This window comes from Biomphalaria glabrata, chromosome 10, assembly GCF_947242115.1.
Source record: "Biomphalaria glabrata chromosome 10, xgBioGlab47.1, whole genome shotgun sequence".
NCBI lineage: Eukaryota > Metazoa > Mollusca > Gastropoda > Planorbidae > Biomphalaria > Biomphalaria glabrata.
In genome coordinates this window covers 45,076,496-45,095,438 of record NC_074720.1, presented here as the reverse complement: position 1 = coordinate 45,095,438, position 18,943 = coordinate 45,076,496, and the positions used below count along the sequence as shown (strand labels likewise).

The 18,943-nt window shown below is 33.5% G+C and overlaps 1 long non-coding RNA gene across 15 annotated transcripts in view; it reads left to right on the top strand.

Annotated features, from left to right (window-relative positions):
• The first annotated feature begins 2,896 nt into the window (after positions 1 to 2,896).
• LOC129928830 (uncharacterized) overlaps positions 2,897 to 18,943 on the top strand; it is a 34,579-nt gene continuing 18,532 nt past the window's right edge. For 6 of the 15 annotated variants that reach the window (XR_008780330.1, XR_008780338.1, XR_008780334.1 and 3 more), the window contains exons 1-7: positions 2,898 to 3,625; positions 3,729 to 3,823; positions 3,989 to 4,130; positions 4,225 to 4,319; positions 4,544 to 4,731; positions 6,267 to 6,395; positions 7,523 to 7,698. This is a non-coding gene — a long non-coding RNA (uncharacterized LOC129928830). Of the gene's footprint in view, positions 3,626 to 3,728; positions 3,824 to 3,988; positions 4,131 to 4,224; positions 4,320 to 4,543; positions 4,732 to 6,266; positions 6,396 to 7,522; positions 7,699 to 8,082; positions 8,426 to 18,943 lie in introns of those variants that run through there. The other 9 variants (XR_008780335.1, XR_008780331.1, XR_008780329.1 and 6 more) reach the window with 6 other exon arrangements.

The following is an 18,943-nucleotide window of genomic DNA, read 5'->3' as shown; positions in this document are numbered from 1 at the left end:
AAGGGGAACTTTACTTTATATATATATATATATATATATATATATATATATATATATATATAGAGAGAGAGAGAGAGAGAGAGAGAGAATTCTAGATCTAGTAAACATTTAACTACTGTTGTGTTATTGTTACCTGCATCAAGTGTATCCTAGGCCTAGTCTTACTTTGTACTTATCATATTTGTGAAAAGAAAATGCTGCCTTAATAACATAACTAGTTACTTAGTTTAGATTTTAGGTCTTAAGTTGTTCATTTGTGTTGAAATATGCATTGACAACTTGGTCTGCATAGCCATGTGAAATACTGCAGGCCTACTCATCCATAATCTTTGTATTAAAGATGGTGTTACTCATCCATAACCTTTGTATTAAAGATGGTGTCACTCATCCATAATCTTTGTATTAAAGATGGTGTCACTCATCCATAATCTTTGTATTAAAGATGGTGTTACTCATCCATAATCTTTGTATTAAAGATGGTGTCACTCATCCATAATTTTTGTATTAAAGATGGTGTCACTCATCCATAATAATCTTTGTTTTAAAGATGGTGTCACTCATCCATAACCTTTGTATTAAAGATGGTGTCATTCATCCATAATCTTTGTATTAAAGACTGTCTGCTTATCCATAACCTTCACAATCCTTTGTATTAAAGATGGTGCCTTATTATGCTAGAAATATAACTTAGATCTAGTGGGAAGCATGGTCGAGAGACTAAGTGTGCTTGACCTTGTCTTGTCTTGGCTACTTAGAAGGGGGCTCGAAGTTCGACACCCGACTCGGGCAGAGTTGCGCTTACTGAGCGCCTAAGGCAGCACGGAAAACCAATTCCTAGATATACCCCCCCCCCCCCCCCACTGGTCCACAAATAAGATTGGACCAAAGCGCTCTGAGCATGCTATAGGCATGAAAGTAGCGCTATATAAAAGCTATAATAATAGTGTTTAAAAAATTTAGCAACCAATTATATTTTAAACAGGAGTGTTGTAATGAATAGTTTTTAACTTTTCTTTTCAGATCAAAACACAGATCTCTTCTTTGTAATATAAAAAGGGAACATCATACAGATTGCTAGAAATTATTGCCTCTGAGAAGCAGACAGTAAATAAAAACGCTAAAAAAATTGGTGTATCAAGGATGCCGGCATTCTTTAAGGCAAGTAGTCATTGACAAAGGTAGAATTTAACAATTTTGAATTTAATGTCATTGTCATAAAATTTTCCTAATAAGCAAGGGCAAGCTATTAAACCACTGATTTAGCAAAGCAAATATCTGTAAGTTTCATTCTTTTTTTGTGTGTTGTTTTATCTTTTGTGTTATTGCATGCAAATTGAGCATGTTTTTAATTGAAGTTATTTAAAGAATAATTATATTAATTAATAACTCATTAAGCTTCATATAGTTTTTATAGATCTATTTTTAATAGTTAAGTTGAAATTTTATCATCAAAAAAACTTAACAACTCTGATTTCATAGTCCAATGTTTTATTTATTCATTATCATAATTAAATTTGTGAACATTTTCAGATCAATGTCTAGTTATCAGATGATTATAACCATCACTTGTGAGGAACTGGTCAGAAGTTAAAACATGTGAAAAGTGTTATGCTACAAAGTGTTATTTATTTAAGGCAAGTAATCCATTCATTGCGATTTATGCATTTTTCATTTAAATTCATTGTTTCATTTGAAGTATGCTAATTAGGAACAGGAAAGCTGTGGAACTACTGATCTAGCAAGTTGTTTTTTTTTTGTTTTTTTTTTAATGTTTCAGTTATGTTCTTTTTTTTTTTTTTTTGCATGCAATTTGAGAATATATTTTTAATGTTTATATAACATTTAAAGAATAATTTTCTGATTTTATAGAACATTTTGTAATTAAAAATATATGCATAATAATGGTTGAATTTCATAATGCTTGATGTGCATCTCGAAATAATGAATTCAAACTTTTTTTTGTTAGCCAAAGTTTCAACACAAGCTTCATATCACATTAAAAATGTTCAGAACGAGATCTTAAGGTGTACAGCCTTGTGAGCGAAGTGAAGGACAGTTGACAGATTGTGTGTGGTGCCCCAGCAGTTCAACAAAGGAACAGGTGAGGGTGTTGTGATGGAAAGTAGTGAAGATAAGATGATCAATTTTTTTTTTCCAAAGACATTGCTTCAAATGCTATAATTTATGTAATTTAGACTTAAGTTTCTTTTGATGCTTGCTTAATAAAGAATAGGCAGGCAGTTGGTATATATAGATATTGAGCAGCACAGTAAGTAATAGTAGTTTTTTTGACTTTGTACTGCATGTTAATTAAACTTGTTTTTAATATTAACATAACACTTTGTATATTTTTCTGTTATCTTAGTTTTTGGAAACCTGTTTTAAATATATGCATATTAGAAAAGCCTGATTATGATTGATGTATTATTTATGAGATAGGTAAACTCAGGTTTAGCCTTACTAACTTGGTAATAAAGTCAATATCTTCAAAATAAACTCTTTCTCTTTGCAGTCATAACATCCATATTCTCATATTTTATAACATTTTCAGTTCCAAATGCAGTTTACAGCCAAGTGATCTAGAAATGTGATCTAGATTATGAGAACTATGACTAAGAGACATCTGAGAAATAAAAAGCACCTATAATCAGAATTGTATCAAGCTTGTACCATATTTCTCTTTTTAAGGCAAGTGGTTCTTTCCAATGTTACATTTAACTACTTTAATTTAATTCATTTCTTTTTATGTATGTTAAATAAGAACCAGTTTCTTACTACAGACCTATCAAAGCAAGTATATTTTTTTTCTATGTATTTGTATATTTTAATTGCATTTTTTTTTTTTTTTTTTTTTTATTGCATGCTAATTGAAAATGTTTTCCTAACAATTTAAGAATATTTGTTTTCTGTTATCTCTTAGCCTTATGGTAATTAGTTTCAAATGTATACATAACAACTTTAATAAATTTTCTTCACTTTAACATTTAAAGAGCTAGATCCAATTGGGGATTATCTCATTATGAAGCTTAGTCAAAATCCCAGTATCTTCACTAAGACTTTTGAATAGCAATTTTTTATTAGATGCCATTTATTTGTTTAAATGCTCAGCTACTTGATATCTGGTTGAATTCAAATGATAATAATTGCATCTTAATGTGTAATTATACAATTATTTATTTACCTTGTAGTTGTTTTTTTAATCAGTTCAAGACGTTGAGTATTGATTACTAATCAACTACTAGCCTGGAAGATAAAAGCCAAAGCTGTAAACAGACAGGTCAGGTAAATATATGAATGAAGAAATTGAAACTAGAAGTAAACATCATGGGAAGTCTAATTATAGGGCAAGTATTTTTCCTTCATATCTTATTTAACATAGTCAAACCATGCAATACTTATAGGCTTAACTATTGTTTTCATAGAAACAATGTTATTTTAAATATCATGAGATAGTGTATTTAAGAGATATTGTAGTTCAAGTTTCCATATTTAATCAGCTTAACAAGTGCACATTCTCTGCTGCCAACAGTACCAATTTGTCATCCAAGCAACAAATATTCCTTGGTAATCTGCTATCAGATGACAGTTATCTCTTTGGCATTTTTATGAAGCTTTCAAAGCCAAAGTAAGACTTAATTTTTTCTTTTCTTTAACTGCTAATTCTAAAATAATTTATCATTGCATGTTAAAAATAACTTGTTATACATTTTTCTGTGTTTTTGGTCAAGCTTCAGATTTGCTTAGCATATTCCTGTACTACATATCAACAAATGTTTGATGGTTTGTCTGGTTCATCTCTTAACACTATGAAGATGGCTACACTGTGAGTACAAAGTTTTAATTTCATTCAAATCACATTTTACAAAAAAGATAATGGAAATTAAATTAATTATTTTACTATTATTATATAACAATGTTATTTTAATATCATGAGATAGTGTATTTTAAGAGAGATTCTAATTCAGTATATGATGTTTCCATATTTCAGAATCTTAACAAGCAAACATTCTGTTGCCAACAGTACCAATTTGTCATCCTATCCAAGCAACTACTATTCCTTGGTAATCTGCTATCAGATGATTACAGTTTTCTCTTTGGCATTTGTATGAATTAAAGCTTTCAAAGCCAAAGTAAGACATTTTTTTTCTTCAACAGTTAATTCTGAAACAATTTATTCAAATTTTTTAAACATTATTCTGAACTATTTTCTGTGTTTTGGTCAAGCCTTAGATTTGGTTAGCATAACCCTGAACTGCATATCAACAAATGTCTAATGGTCTGTCTGGTTCATTTCTCAAGACTATGAAGATGGCTACACAGTGAGTACAAAGTTTTATTTTCATTCACCAAACAAATTTTACAAAAGAAGAAAATATTAAAAGCTATAGGTATTTATTTTGTTAGATAACTATCTTTGTTATTTGATGCATTACTTAGCCTTGGACAATGCATCATCATAACTAATATAATATTAAAAGGCATTTATTAATTTACCACATTTAGGTCAATCAAATAAGATTATGTAATCACAAACTGTTTTCAGGGTATCAGCTATCAGCAGTGCACCCCTATGATACACAAGTCTTCATTGCCAAGTCACTCTGCCAAACAGTGTGTACACCTTTCTTGCATTGGTAGTGACCCACTTTACTGTCATGAGTCTGGATATGTCAGGCCAAGGAGATCAAGTTTGTGTCCAAGGTTACTTAGTTAATTCTCTAAGAACAATAGGTGAGTTGAATTCTAGTGTACCAGTCAAATATCTTAAAGCAAAGTAAAAAAAAAATAAAATTTTAAAAGCATATAAAAATCTGTTATAAAAACATAAAATGTTAGTTTTAGAGTACTTGTTTCAGACCAAGTGATCATGGGTCAGATAGTGTCAAGCTCAACTGTTTCTATGGCCATTGGTTAACCATGGGTTGTTTGGCCAGCAAATTTTCAAACATTGCTCTAGTTTTAGGTTTATAAGCTACATGTTTTCTTCTAAAGTTAACAAATTAGGACCAAAATGTGAACTTTTAATAAGGTGGTGTAGTTGCAACCACACAAGAGCTGCTTCACATTTACTGTTTGAATGGTGCATACATTTTTATAATAACTTACCTTCTGATTTGTAAGGTTGATATTTTATTAATATATATATATATTATATAAAGCAGAATGTTTGGCGTATGTATGTATGTATGTTCCAGTATAGAAATAAAAACTTGATAAAACTTGGCAGAAATGTTCCTTGGGTACCAACTTAGACCGTAGTGTATGTATTGTGGCCCTAAAACAAACTTAAGACCATCAAAAAAAAAAAAAAAAAGACCAGCTCTATTACAGCTATAGTATTTTATGGATCTAGGCGATGTTTACAATGTTGACATGAGAAAAGATCGAAAGGATTTAGATCTAGATCTAATTTTTAGAACTAAACTTTGCACTTATTTTTTTTTTTTTTGACACATGAAAATACAAAATATAGTTTATTTATTTCATTATTTAATAAAATTAACCTTCAAATTTGTGTTACAAAATCATTTTTACATTAGTTCGTTATAGTCTATGCCTAGGTCTAAAACTCTTATTGAACTCTAAGATGATAAAACTTTTTTTTGCAAAGATAGTTTTATGCTTTAACACATGAACATACTAATTATAGTCCATTCATTTCATATTTTAATCAAAGTAACATTTAAATTTTTTTAATACATTCGTTCGCTGTTCGCTAAAGCTGCGTAGCCTTGTTGAGATAGGCCTATATTCATTCATGAAAAAAGTTCACGCATGCGCAGCACAGAATGAACTCTATAAAAGCCAATTTTTAACTCTAGATTAGTCTAGATCTAGATCTTTGTCTACCTCAAGATCTACTTTATACTTTAACACATGAACATACAAAATTAAGTCTATTCATTTCAAATTTTAATCAAATATATGTAGGCCTACAAGCAAATGTTTTAATTTGAAAAAATGGATTTAAGTAGATTAGCTATTTTGATTTGATGGCTTCATTCATACTATTTTTACATTTACACATTCGCTTTATTTATTACATTATTATTTCGTTTAAATGTTTTAAAAACACTATATCGACAGTAATTTATAAGCAAATAAAGACCCGCGGGTCGCTGGTAAAATATATCTAGTATATATATATTAATACACTTGGGCAAGGGCTATTACTGTTTCCTTTTTTTTTTTTTTTTTTTTTTAGATTGACATTTTTCTTTCAATTTGTAAATTTGCTTCAACATTCAAGTTTTTTTTTTTTAAAGACAGACTCTACATGCTACTGATCTGGAGGTTAGTGGCTCAATCATTGTGCACTGATTCTTCACTGATGCCTTGATTCCCCACTGTCAACTTTATTGTCATAAAGTTTATCTAGTGATCTACATATCAAGGTAATAAATATTTTTTTACACTATAACCCAAGAGCTTTTGCTTTAAGATGCATTGTTTTTACAATAGGAGCCTAATTCTGATGTATTTTTTTAGGACCCTAGCAATAGTTTCTTAAACTTTCAGACAATAAGAGCTAGTTTAGAACCGAAACACAAAACTTAAGCCAGATCTGTATAGTCTTTTGTTTTTCTAAAAATATTTTAAATAAAAGTCTAGATAGGGTAGCTTATAAGGCCTACTTGTGAAATTAGATATTTTTAAAATGTGTACTTATACTTTTGATATTTGAAGTATTTTAAAACTAGCTATATTTTTCTATTTATGTAATTTATTTATTTTGTTTGTATTATTTACTTATTTATTTATTTATTTAATTATTATTTTAAAAAAAAATTAGTTACCTCCTTTTGTTTAATTGGATAGCATTTCAAAACCTAAAAGATGGAGCTGTTGGGTTAAAAACACAAATTAATGAACTCACATTAGACTGCATTACTTCCTAAAAATTTAAAATAAGCAATTTGCTTCATTCTTCGTGGCACATTTATGTATATAGCCAAATGAAAAGTTGAATGTGATTTTTCTTATTTAAAAAAATGTTCCCCTTTCAGACCTTGCGATCTATAGGAAGGATGATGTAAAGGTCATGTTTTGTGGCCCACAGTTAACCAGGGTGTCATGTGGCCAGCTCAACAACCAACCGCCTTAACTTTCCCCAACTAATGTCAGGTACCCATTAGAGTTGGGTAGAATCTTGACGTACCCAAAGGTCCCAAAATTTAAAATATCAGGATTCAAACCTGGGACATCAACTTTATAAGCTAAGTGTGTTACCGCTCAGCCACTATACCTCCTATCAAAGAGAGATACATAAAAAAATTGACATTAAAATACCATGAAGTCTCATAAACCTTTTCTATTTTTCCATCACACAGTGAGATAGTATGACTATTATTTGAAAACAAAATGACCATCACTAAAAAACACATTCTTTTTAAACATTAGGTCTGAGACAGAAAAAGCTCTTCTTGAATGAAAAGAAATTTTATCAATATTGCATTTAAAGGTTATGCATTTAAATGTGATGTATTTGTTAAACAGTGCATTTTTCTTATCTCACTTATAGACTAAATGGTCAATTAAACATGAGGTCAAGGAAAAAGGATGAACATTTCAAGGCTACTGAAGGAACATTAAACGTCTCTCTCACTGTGAAAAGATTCTACCGATCTACAAATGATCAACATGTTTTATCTTAAGTTCGTCTGCCATTTCTTCAAATGGAGCCATATTAAGAATAAGGTAAGAAATATTCTTATACTTCACAGCATTTATTTTTTTGTAAAGTGATGATCCTGCATTAGTTGTATGTTGTTTGTGTATGTTACTTTAAATATCCTGCATTAGTTTTATGTTGTATGTGCATGATAATTTAAATATCCTGCATTAGTTGTATATGTATGCATGGTTCCTGTATTTGTTTTGTATATTATGATGTCAGTAATTACTTCACAAACACTTCACACACAACTTGTAAGTTCACCTGTCTAGTTAAAGAAATCTGTATTGTATTTGTTTTAGTAGTGTCTAGTTATGAAAGTAAACTGAATTTTCATTTGTTAAACTTAGTGATATACCATTTTAATTTCAGTTAAAATATGTGGATGTTCCTATTAAATTTTTCAGAAAAACTGCATTGCTCTGAAATAATTCCAACTGTATAAATGTAAATATATTTCAACAAATAATGGAATTGGATTCTTTGTCATTTGGATTAATTCAATAGTAATGTATTCTAAATATGGAATTCAAACACAAAAATGAAAAGTTGTGAATCACCATCAACTTTCACTTTGCCACTTGGAGATTGGGATGATTCAAGTTACTGGAGATTGGGATGATTAAAGTTACTATTGTAGCAACTATGTGTTAATGTGCATGGTCTTAACACCCCAGTACTTAATTGGACAAAAAAAAAAGGATCTCCAATTCACAGTGATATGTACTATTGCATAAACAAGTTGACTTGACTTCAAGTAGATCTTTAACTAAATAAACTGTTACAATTCTTCAGTGTGTGATAGTGTGAAAAAAAACATTTATGGTTTCTTGTGATTATGTGCAATATAATGACATATTAAGTTGACTTGAATACTCTTAAAATGTTTCATTTCTAAGGTGTGGAAAAATGTGCATTATATTTTCATGTTGGGAGTTAATGTGAAAACAAAAATCTACTATTCCATGTGATACAATTGCATGCAAAAAATCCTAACCCTAACCCATTCAATGAACAATCAGTATGAACGTTTCCACCAAAGGAAATGTTGCCGCTCATGATGCATCTATTTATTTGGCTCCAGATATTCAACTGATGCACATTCGCAAAATGCACATTCGCAAAACAAATGTAAAAAAAAAAGATTTAATCCATTACATGTATATAATTGTGCAGGAACATTTGGGATTGTCATTTGTATCACACTCATCTCTCATTCATTGAGACTCTACACTTAATCTGGTGATCTAGATGTATTTGCAATTCACAGTGAAATCATTCTTTGAGTGCTTAAAAAAGAAATTCATACGGATGTATAACTGTGTTAGATGTCTTCATTTATATTCCAATTGAACGTTTGTAACAATAAATATAACAAAAAATGTGTGATAATTAGCAGGTCTTTGACCTCTGCACTTAATGTGGTGATCAAAATGTGTTTGCAATTCCCAGTGAAATCATTCTTTGAGTGCTTAAAAAAGAAATTCATACGGATGTATAACTGTGTTAGACGTCTTCATTTATATTCCGATTGAACGTTTGTAAAAAATCAATAATTAAGTCACACTCAAGGAACATATGAACGTGTCCATCAAAGGAAATATCGCCGCTCGTGATGCAGCGCACACTAATCAACATTTGCACTTGCAGACCAACTAAATAGTTGCGGAGAAAACACATTTAATTGATGACATTACTATGTTTAGCTTAGGACTTTTCAAAAGCGAAGACTGGACTCTTTAGCCATCTTCGTGTTTATAGGAATGATTAATGGAGGACTTTTAAAAGCGAAGACTGGACTCCTTAGCCATCTTCGTGTTCATAGGAATGATTAATGGAGGAATTTAAAAAGCGAAGACTGGACTCCTTAGCCATCTTTGTGTTCATAGGAATGATTAATGGAGGAATTTTAAAAGCGAAGACTGGACTCCTTAGCCATCTTTGTGTTCATAGGAATGATTAATGGAGGAATTTTAAAAGTGAAGACTGGGCTCTTTAGCCATCTTCATGTTTAAAGGATGTAGTTGAGGATTTTTTTTCAAAGAAGATCGGTCTCCATGACCATCTTTGTACTTATAGGACAGGATATTGTATTCATTTTTGAAAAATGGAGGATTTTTAGCTGAGGACTAGATGTAGTAATATTGTCATCAATTGAATTGTTGATCCAAGACGAAATTGTTGGTTATGTCTGTGCATTTGTAGACAACCCAACAGTGCACATCCTTTTTCTTGTTTTGCATTTTTTTCACGTGCTACAATGCCTTGGACAAAGCATCATCATAACTTGGAATGTTAAAAGGCATTCAAAAAAACAACAAAGAAGAATGAGTTTGTAAAATAACCGGTTATTTCGGCTCAGTTGAATAATAGTTGGGACATAATTAGTTGAGTGCAAGCTTTGACGCTGATTCAACTCACTCGACATTAGTTGAGTGCGAAGTTTGTGAGGCTGATTCAGCCCTCAAACCGGATGCTTGTAGACCACCTTCAATAGCTTGAACACGACGTCATCAAAAATATTGTTACAGTCAGTTCATCAAAATGAAGCTGTAGGTCAACAAGCTCAAAACAGGAGTCAGTGAAAAAAGCAAGCCTGAAACTTTTTATTGGGCTCCAACTATTCAACTGATGCACGTTTGCAAAACAAGAGTTAAAAAAAAAAGGATGAAAATATAAGCCATCAGATATATGATGATTGTGCAGGAACAGTTGGGATTGTCGTTTGTATCACGCTCATCTCTACCCTATCCATTGAGACACTGTGAAGTGATGTAACCAGTGAGGTTTTGTAACAACTTTATTGAATTGTAATGAGGATATCTACAAACATTTGTGTACAAATGTGTGCTAATTAGCAGGTCTTTGACCTCTGCACTTAATGTGGTGATCAAAATGTATTTGCAATTCCCAGTGAAATCATTCTTTGAGTGCTTAGAAAAGGAAATTCATACGGATGTATAACTGTGTTAGACGTCTTCATTTATATTCCGATTGAACGTTTGTAAAAATCAATAATTAAGTCACACTCAAGGAACATATGAACGTGTCCATCAAAGGAAATATCGCCGCTCGTGATGCAGCGCACACTAATCAACATTTGCACTTGCAGACCAACTAAATAGTTGCGGAGAAAACACATTTAATTGATGACATTACTATGTTTAGCTTAGGACTTTTCAAAAGCGAAGACTGGACTCTTTAGCCATCTTCGTGTTTATAGGAATGATTAATGGAGGACTTTTAAAAGCGAAGACTGGACTCCTTAGCCATCTTCGTGTTCATAGGAATGATTAATGGAGGAATTTAAAAAGCGAAGACTGGACTCCTTAGCCATCTTTGTGTTCATAGGAATGATTAATGGAGGAATTTTAAAAGCGAAGACTGGACTCCTTAGCCATCTTTGTGTTCATAGGAATGATTAATGGAGGAATTTTAAAAGTGAAGACTGGGCTCTTTAGCCATCTTCATGTTTAAAGGATGTAGTTGAGGATTTTTTTTCAAAGAAGATCGGTCTCCATGACCATCTTCGTACTTATAGGACAGGATATTGTATTCATTTTTGAAAAATGGAGGATTTTTAGCTGAGGACTAGATGTAGTAATATTGTCATCAATTGAATTGTTGATCCAAGACGAAATTGTTGGTTATGTCTGTGCATTTGTAGACAACCCAACAGTGCACATCCTTTTTCTTGTTTTGCATTTTTTTCACGTGCTACAATGCCTTGGACAAAGCATCATCATAACTTGGAATGTTAAAAGGCATTCAAAAAAACAACAAAGAAGAATGAGTTTGTAAAATAACCGGTTATTTCGGCTCAGTTGAATAATAGTTGGGACATAATTAGTTGAGTGCAAGCTTTGACGCTGATTCAACTCACTCGACATTAGTTGAGTGCGAAGTTTGTGAGGCTGATTCAGCCCTCAAACCGGATGCTTGTAGACCACCTTCAATAGCTTGAACACGACGTCATCAAAAATATTGTTACAGTCAGTTCATCAAAATGAAGCTGTAGGTCAACAAGCTCAAAACAGGAGTCAGTGAAAAAAGCAAGCCTGAAACTTTTTATTGGGCTCCAACTATTCAACTGATGCACGTTTGCAAAACAAGAGTTAAAAAAAAAAGGATGAAAATATAAGCCATCAGATATATGATGATTGTGCAGGAACAGTTGGGATTGTCGTTTGTATCACGCTCATCTCTACCCTATCCATTGAGACACTGTGAAGTGATGTAACCAGTGAGGTTTTGTAACAACTTTATTGAATTGTAATGAGGATATCTACAAACATTTGTGTACAAATGTGTGCTAATTAGCAGGTCTTTGACCTCTGCACTTAATGTGGTGATCAAAATGTATTTGCAATTCCCAGTGAAATCATTCTTTGAGTGCTTAGAAAAGGAAATTCATACGGATGTATAACTGTGTTAGACGTCTTCATTTATATTCCGATTGAACGTTTGTAAAAATCAATAATTAAGTCACACTCAAGGAACATATGAACGTGTCCATCAAAGGAAATATCGCCGCTCGTGATGCAGCGCACACTAATCAACATTTGCACTTGCAGACCAACTAAATAGTTGCGGAGAAAACACATTTAATTGATGACATTACTATGTTTAGCTTAGGACTTTTCAAAAGCGAAGACTGGACTCTTTAGCCATCTTCGTGTTTATAGGAATGATTAATGGAGGACTTTTAAAAGCGAAGACTGGACTCCTTAGCCATCTTCGTGTTCATAGGAATGATTAATGGAGGAATTTAAAAAGCGAAGACTGGACTCCTTAGCCATCTTTGTGTTCATAGGAATGATTAATGGAGGAATTTTAAAAGCGAAGACTGGACTCCTTAGCCATCTTTGTGTTCATAGGAATGATTAATGGAGGAATTTTAAAAGTGAAGACTGGGCTCTTTAGCCATCTTCATGTTTAAAGGATGTAGTTGAGGATTTTTTTTCAAAGAAGATCGGTCTCCATGACCATCTTCGTACTTATAGGACAGGATATTGTATTCATTTTTGAAAAATGGAGGATTTCTAGCTGAGGACTAGATGTAGTAATATTGTCATCAATTGAATTGTTGATCCAAGACGAAATTGTTGGTTATGTCTGTGCATTTGTAGACAACCCAACAGTGCACATCCTTTTTCTTGTTTTGCATTTTTTTCACGTGCTACAATGCCTTGGACAAAGCATCATCATAACTTGGAATGTTAAAAGGCATTCAAAAAAACAACAAAGAAGAATGAGTTTGTAAAATAACCGGTTATTTCGGCTCAGTTGAATAATAGTTGGGACATAATTAGTTGAGTGCAAGCTTTGACGCTGATTCAACTCACTCGACATTAGTTGAGTGCGAAGTTTGTGAGGCTGATTCAGCCCTCAAACCGGATGCTTGTAGACCACCTTCAATAGCTTGAACACGACGTCATCAAAAATATTGTTACAGTCAGTTCATCAAAATGAAGCTGTAGGTCAACAAGCTCAAAACAGGAGTCAGTGAAAAAAGCAAGCCTGAAACTTTTTATTGGGCTCCAACTATTCAACTGATGCACGTTTGCAAAACAAGAGTTAAAAAAAAAAGGATGAAAATATAAGCCATCAGATATATGATGATTGTGCAGGAACAGTTGGGATTGTCGTTTGTATCACGCTCATCTCTACCCTATCCATTGAGACACTGTGAAGTGATGTAACCAGTGAGGTTTTGTAACAACTTTATTGAATTGTAATGAGGATATCTACAAACATTTGTGTACAAATGTGTGCTAATTAGCAGGTCTTTGACCTCTGCACTTAATGTGGTGATCAAAATGTATTTGCAATTCCCAGTGAAATCATTCTTTGAGTGCTTAGAAAAGGAAATTCATACGGATGTATAACTGTGTTAGACGTCTTCATTTATATTCCGATTGAACGTTTGTAAAAATCAATAATTAAGTCACACTCAAGGAACATATGAACGTGTCCATCAAAGGAAATATCGCCGCTCGTGATGCAGCGCACACTAATCAACATTTGCACTTGCAGACCAACTAAATAGTTGCGGAGAAAACACATTTAATTGATGACATTACTATGTTTAGCTTAGGACTTTTCAAAAGCGAAGACTGGACTCTTTAGCCATCTTCGTGTTTATAGGAATGATTAATGGAGGACTTTTAAAAGCGAAGACTGGACTCCTTAGCCATCTTCGTGTTCATAGGAATGATTAATGGAGGAATTTAAAAAGCGAAGACTGGACTCCTTAGCCATCTTTGTGTTCATAGGAATGATTAATGGAGGAATTTTAAAAGCGAAGACTGGACTCCTTAGCCATCTTTGTGTTCATAGGAATGATTAATGGAGGAATTTTAAAAGTGAAGACTGGGCTCTTTAGCCATCTTCATGTTTAAAGGATGTAGTTGAGGATTTTTTTTCAAAGAAGATCGGTCTCCATGACCATCTTCGTACTTATAGGACAGGATATTGTATTCATTTTTGAAAAATGGAGGATTTTTAGCTGAGGACTAGATGTAGTAATATTGTCATCAATTGAATTGTTGATCCAAGACGAAATTGTTGGTTATGTCTGTGCATTTGTAGACAACCCAACAGTGCACATCCTTTTTCTTGTTTTGCATTTTTTTCACGTGCTACAATGCCTTGGACAAAGCATCATCATAACTTGGAATGTTAAAAGGCATTCAAAAAAACAACAAAGAAGAATGAGTTTGTAAAATAACCGGTTATTTCGGCTCAGTTGAATAATAGTTGGGACATAATTAGTTGAGTGCAAGCTTTGACGCTGATTCAACTCACTCGACATTAGTTGAGTGCGAAGTTTGTGAGGCTGATTCAGCCCTCAAACCGGATGCTTGTAGACCACCTTCAATAGCTTGAACACGACGTCATCAAAAATATTGTTACAGTCAGTTCATCAAAATGAAGCTGTAGGTCAACAAGCTCAAAACAGGAGTCAGTGAAAAAAGCAAGCCTGAAACTTTTTATTGGGCTCCAACTATTCAACTGATGCACGTTTGCAAAACAAGAGTTAAAAAAAAAAGGATGAAAATATAAGCCATCAGATATATGATGATTGTGCAGGAACAGTTGGGATTGTCGTTTGTATCACGCTCATCTCTACCCTATCCATTGAGACACTGTGAAGTGATGTAACCAGTGAGGTTTTGTAACAACTTTATTGAATTGTAATGAGGATATCTACAAACATTTGTGTACAAATGTGTGCTAATTAGCAGGTCTTTGACCTCTGCACTTAATGTGGTGATCAAAATGTGTTTGCAATTCCCAGTGAAATCATTCTTTGAGTGCTTAGAAAAGGAAATTCATACGGATGTATAACTGTGTTAGACGTCTTCATTTATATTCCGATTGAACGTTTGTAAAAATCAATAATTAAGTCACACTCAAGGAACATATGAACGTGTCCATCAAAGGAAATATCGCCGCTCGTGATGCAGCGCACACTAATCAACATTTGCACTTGCAGACCAACTAAATAGTTGCGGAGAAAACACATTTAATTGATGACATTACTATGTTTAGCTTAGGACTTTTCAAAAGCGAAGACTGGACTCTTTAGCCATCTTCGTGTTTATAGGAATGATTAATGGAGGACTTTTAAAAGCGAAGACTGGACTCCTTAGCCATCTTCGTGTTCATAGGAATGATTAATGGAGGAATTTAAAAAGCGAAGACTGGACTCCTTAGCCATCTTTGTGTTCATAGGAATGATTAATGGAGGAATTTTAAAAGCGAAGACTGGACTCCTTAGCCATCTTTGTGTTCATAGGAATGATTAATGGAGGAATTTTAAAAGTGAAGACTGGGCTCTTTAGCCATCTTCATGTTTAAAGGATGTAGTTGAGGATTTTTTTTCAAAGAAGATCGGTCTCCATGACCATCTTCGTACTTATAGGACAGGATATTGTATTCATTTTTGAAAAATGGAGGATTTCTAGCTGAGGACTAGATGTAGTAATATTGTCATCAATTGAATTGTTGATCCAAGACGAAATTGTTGGTTATGTCTGTGCATTTGTAGACAACCCAACAGTGCACATCCTTTTTCTTGTTTTGCATTTTTTTCACGTGCTACAATGCCTTGGACAAAGCATCATCATAACTTGGAATGTTAAAAGGCATTCAAAAAAACAACAAAGAAGAATGAGTTTGTAAAATAACCGGTTATTTCGGCTCAGTTGAATAATAGTTGGGACATAATTAGTTGAGTGCAAGCTTTGACGCTGATTCAACTCACTCGACATTAGTTGAGTGCGAAGTTTGTGAGGCTGATTCAGCCCTCAAACCGGATGCTTGTAGACCACCTTCAATAGCTTGAACACGACGTCATCAAAAATATTGTTACAGTCAGTTCATCAAAATGAAGCTGTAGGTCAACAAGCTCAAAACAGGAGTCAGTGAAAAAAGCAAGCCTGAAACTTTTTATTGGGCTCCAACTATTCAACTGATGCACGTTTGCAAAACAAGAGTTAAAAAAAAAAGGATGAAAATATAAGCCATCAGATATATGATGATTGTGCAGGAACAGTTGGGATTGTCGTTTGTATCACGCTCATCTCTACCCTATCCATTGAGACACTGTGAAGTGATGTAACCAGTGAGGTTTTGTAACAACTTTATTGAATTGTAATGAGGATATCTACAAACATTTGTGTACAAATGTGTGCTAATTAGCAGGTCTTTGACCTCTGCACTTAATGTGGTGATCAAAATGTATTTGCAATTCCCAGTGAAATCATTCTTTGAGTGCTTAGAAAAGGAAATTCATACGGATGTATAACTGTGTTAGACGTCTTCATTTATATTCCGATTGAACGTTTGTAAAAATCAATAATTAAGTCACACTCAAGGAACATATGAACGTGTCCATCAAAGGAAATATCGCCGCTCGTGATGCAGCGCACACTAATCAACATTTGCACTTGCAGACCAACTAAATAGTTGCGGAGAAAACACATTTAATTGATGACATTACTATGTTTAGCTTAGGACTTTTCAAAAGCGAAGACTGGACTCTTTAGCCATCTTCGTGTTTATAGGAATGATTAATGGAGGACTTTTAAAAGCGAAGACTGGACTCCTTAGCCATCTTCGTGTTCATAGGAATGATTAATGGAGGAATTTAAAAAGCGAAGACTGGACTCCTTAGCCATCTTTGTGTTCATAGGAATGATTAATGGAGGAATTTTAAAAGCGAAGACTGGACTCCTTAGCCATCTTTGTGTTCATAGGAATGATTAATGGAGGAATTTTAAAAGTGAAGACTGGGCTCTTTAGCCATCTTCATGTTTAAAGGATGTAGTTGAGGATTTTTTTTCAAAGAAGATCGGTCTCCATGACCATCTTCGTACTTATAGGACAGGATATTGTATTCATTTTTGAAAAATGGAGGATTTTTAGCTGAGGACTAGATGTAGTAATATTGTCATCAATTGAATTGTTGATCCAAGACGAAATTGTTGGTTATGTCTGTGCATTTGTAGACAACCCAACAGTGCACATCCTTTTTCTTGTTTTGCATTTTTTTCACGTGCTACAATGCCTTGGACAAAGCATCATCATAACTTGGAATGTTAAAAGGCATTCAAAAAAACAACAAAGAAGAATGAGTTTGTAAAATAACCGGTTATTTCGGCTCAGTTGAATAATAGTTGGGACATAATTAGTTGAGTGCAAGCTTTGACGCTGATTCAACTCACTCGACATTAGTTGAGTGCGAAGTTTGTGAGGCTGATTCAGCCCTCAAACCGGATGCTTGTAGACCACCTTCAATAGCTTGAACACGACGTCATCAAAAATATTGTTACAGTCAGTTCATCAAAATGAAGCTGTAGGTCAACAAGCTCAAAACAGGAGTCAGTGAAAAAAGCAAGCCTGAAACTTTTTATTGGGCTCCAACTATTCAACTGATGCACGTTTGCAAAACAAGAGTTAAAAAAAAAAGGATGAAAATATAAGCCATCAGATATATGATGATTGTGCAGGAACAGTTGGGATTGTCGTTTGTATCACGCTCATCTCTACCCTATCCATTGAGACACTGTGAAGTGATGTAACCAGTGAGGTTTTGTAACAACTTTATTGAATTGTAATGAGGATATCTACAAACATTTGTGTACAAATGTGTGCTAATTAGCAGGTCTTTGACCTCTGCACTTAATGTGGTGATCAAAATGTGTTTGCAATTCCCAGTGAAATCATTCTTTGAGTGCTTAGAAAAGGAAATTCATACGGATGTATAACTGTGTTAGACGTCTTCATTTATATTCCGATTGAACGTTTGTAAAAATCAATAATTAAGTCACACTCAAGGAACATATGAACGTGTCCATCAAAGGAAATATCGCCGCTCGTGATGCAGCGCACACTAATCAACATTTGCACTTGCAGACCAACTAAATAGTTGCGGAGAAAACACATTTAATTGATGACATTACTATGTTTAGCTTAGGACTTTTCAAAAGCGAAGACTGGACTCTTTAGCCATCTTCGTGTTTATAGGAATGATTAATGGAGGACTTTTAAAAGCGAAGACTGGACTCCTTAGCCATCTTCGTGTTCATAGGAATGATTAATGGAGGAATTTTAAAAGCGAAGACTGGACTCCTTAGCCATCTTTGTGTTCATAGGAATGATTAATGGAGGAATTTTAAAAGCGAAGACTGGACTCCTTAGCCATCTTTGTGTTCATAGGAATGATTAATGGAGGAATTTTAAAAGTGAAGACTGGGCTCTTTAGCCATCTTCATGTTTAAAGGATGTAGTTGAGGATTTTTTTTCAAAGAAGATCGGTCTCCATGACCATCTTCGTACTTATAGGACAGGATATTGTATTCATTTTTGAAAAATGGAGGATTTTTAGCTGAGGACTAGATGTAGTAATATTGTCATCAATTGAATTGTTGATCCAAGACGAAATTGTTGGTTATGTCTGTGCATTTGTAGACAACCCAACAGTGCACATCCTTTTTCTTGTTTTGCATTTTTTTCACGTGCTACAATGCCTTGGACAAAGCATCATCATAACTTGGAATGTTAAAAGGCATTCAAAAAAACAACAAAGAAGAATGAGTTTGTAAAATAACCGGTTATTTCGGCTCAGTTGAATAATAGTTGGGACATAATTAGTTGAGTGCAAGCTTTGACGCTGATTCAACTCACTCGACATTAGTTGAGTGCGAAGTTTGTGAGGCTGATTCAGCCCTCAAACCGGATGCTTGTAGACCACCTTCAATA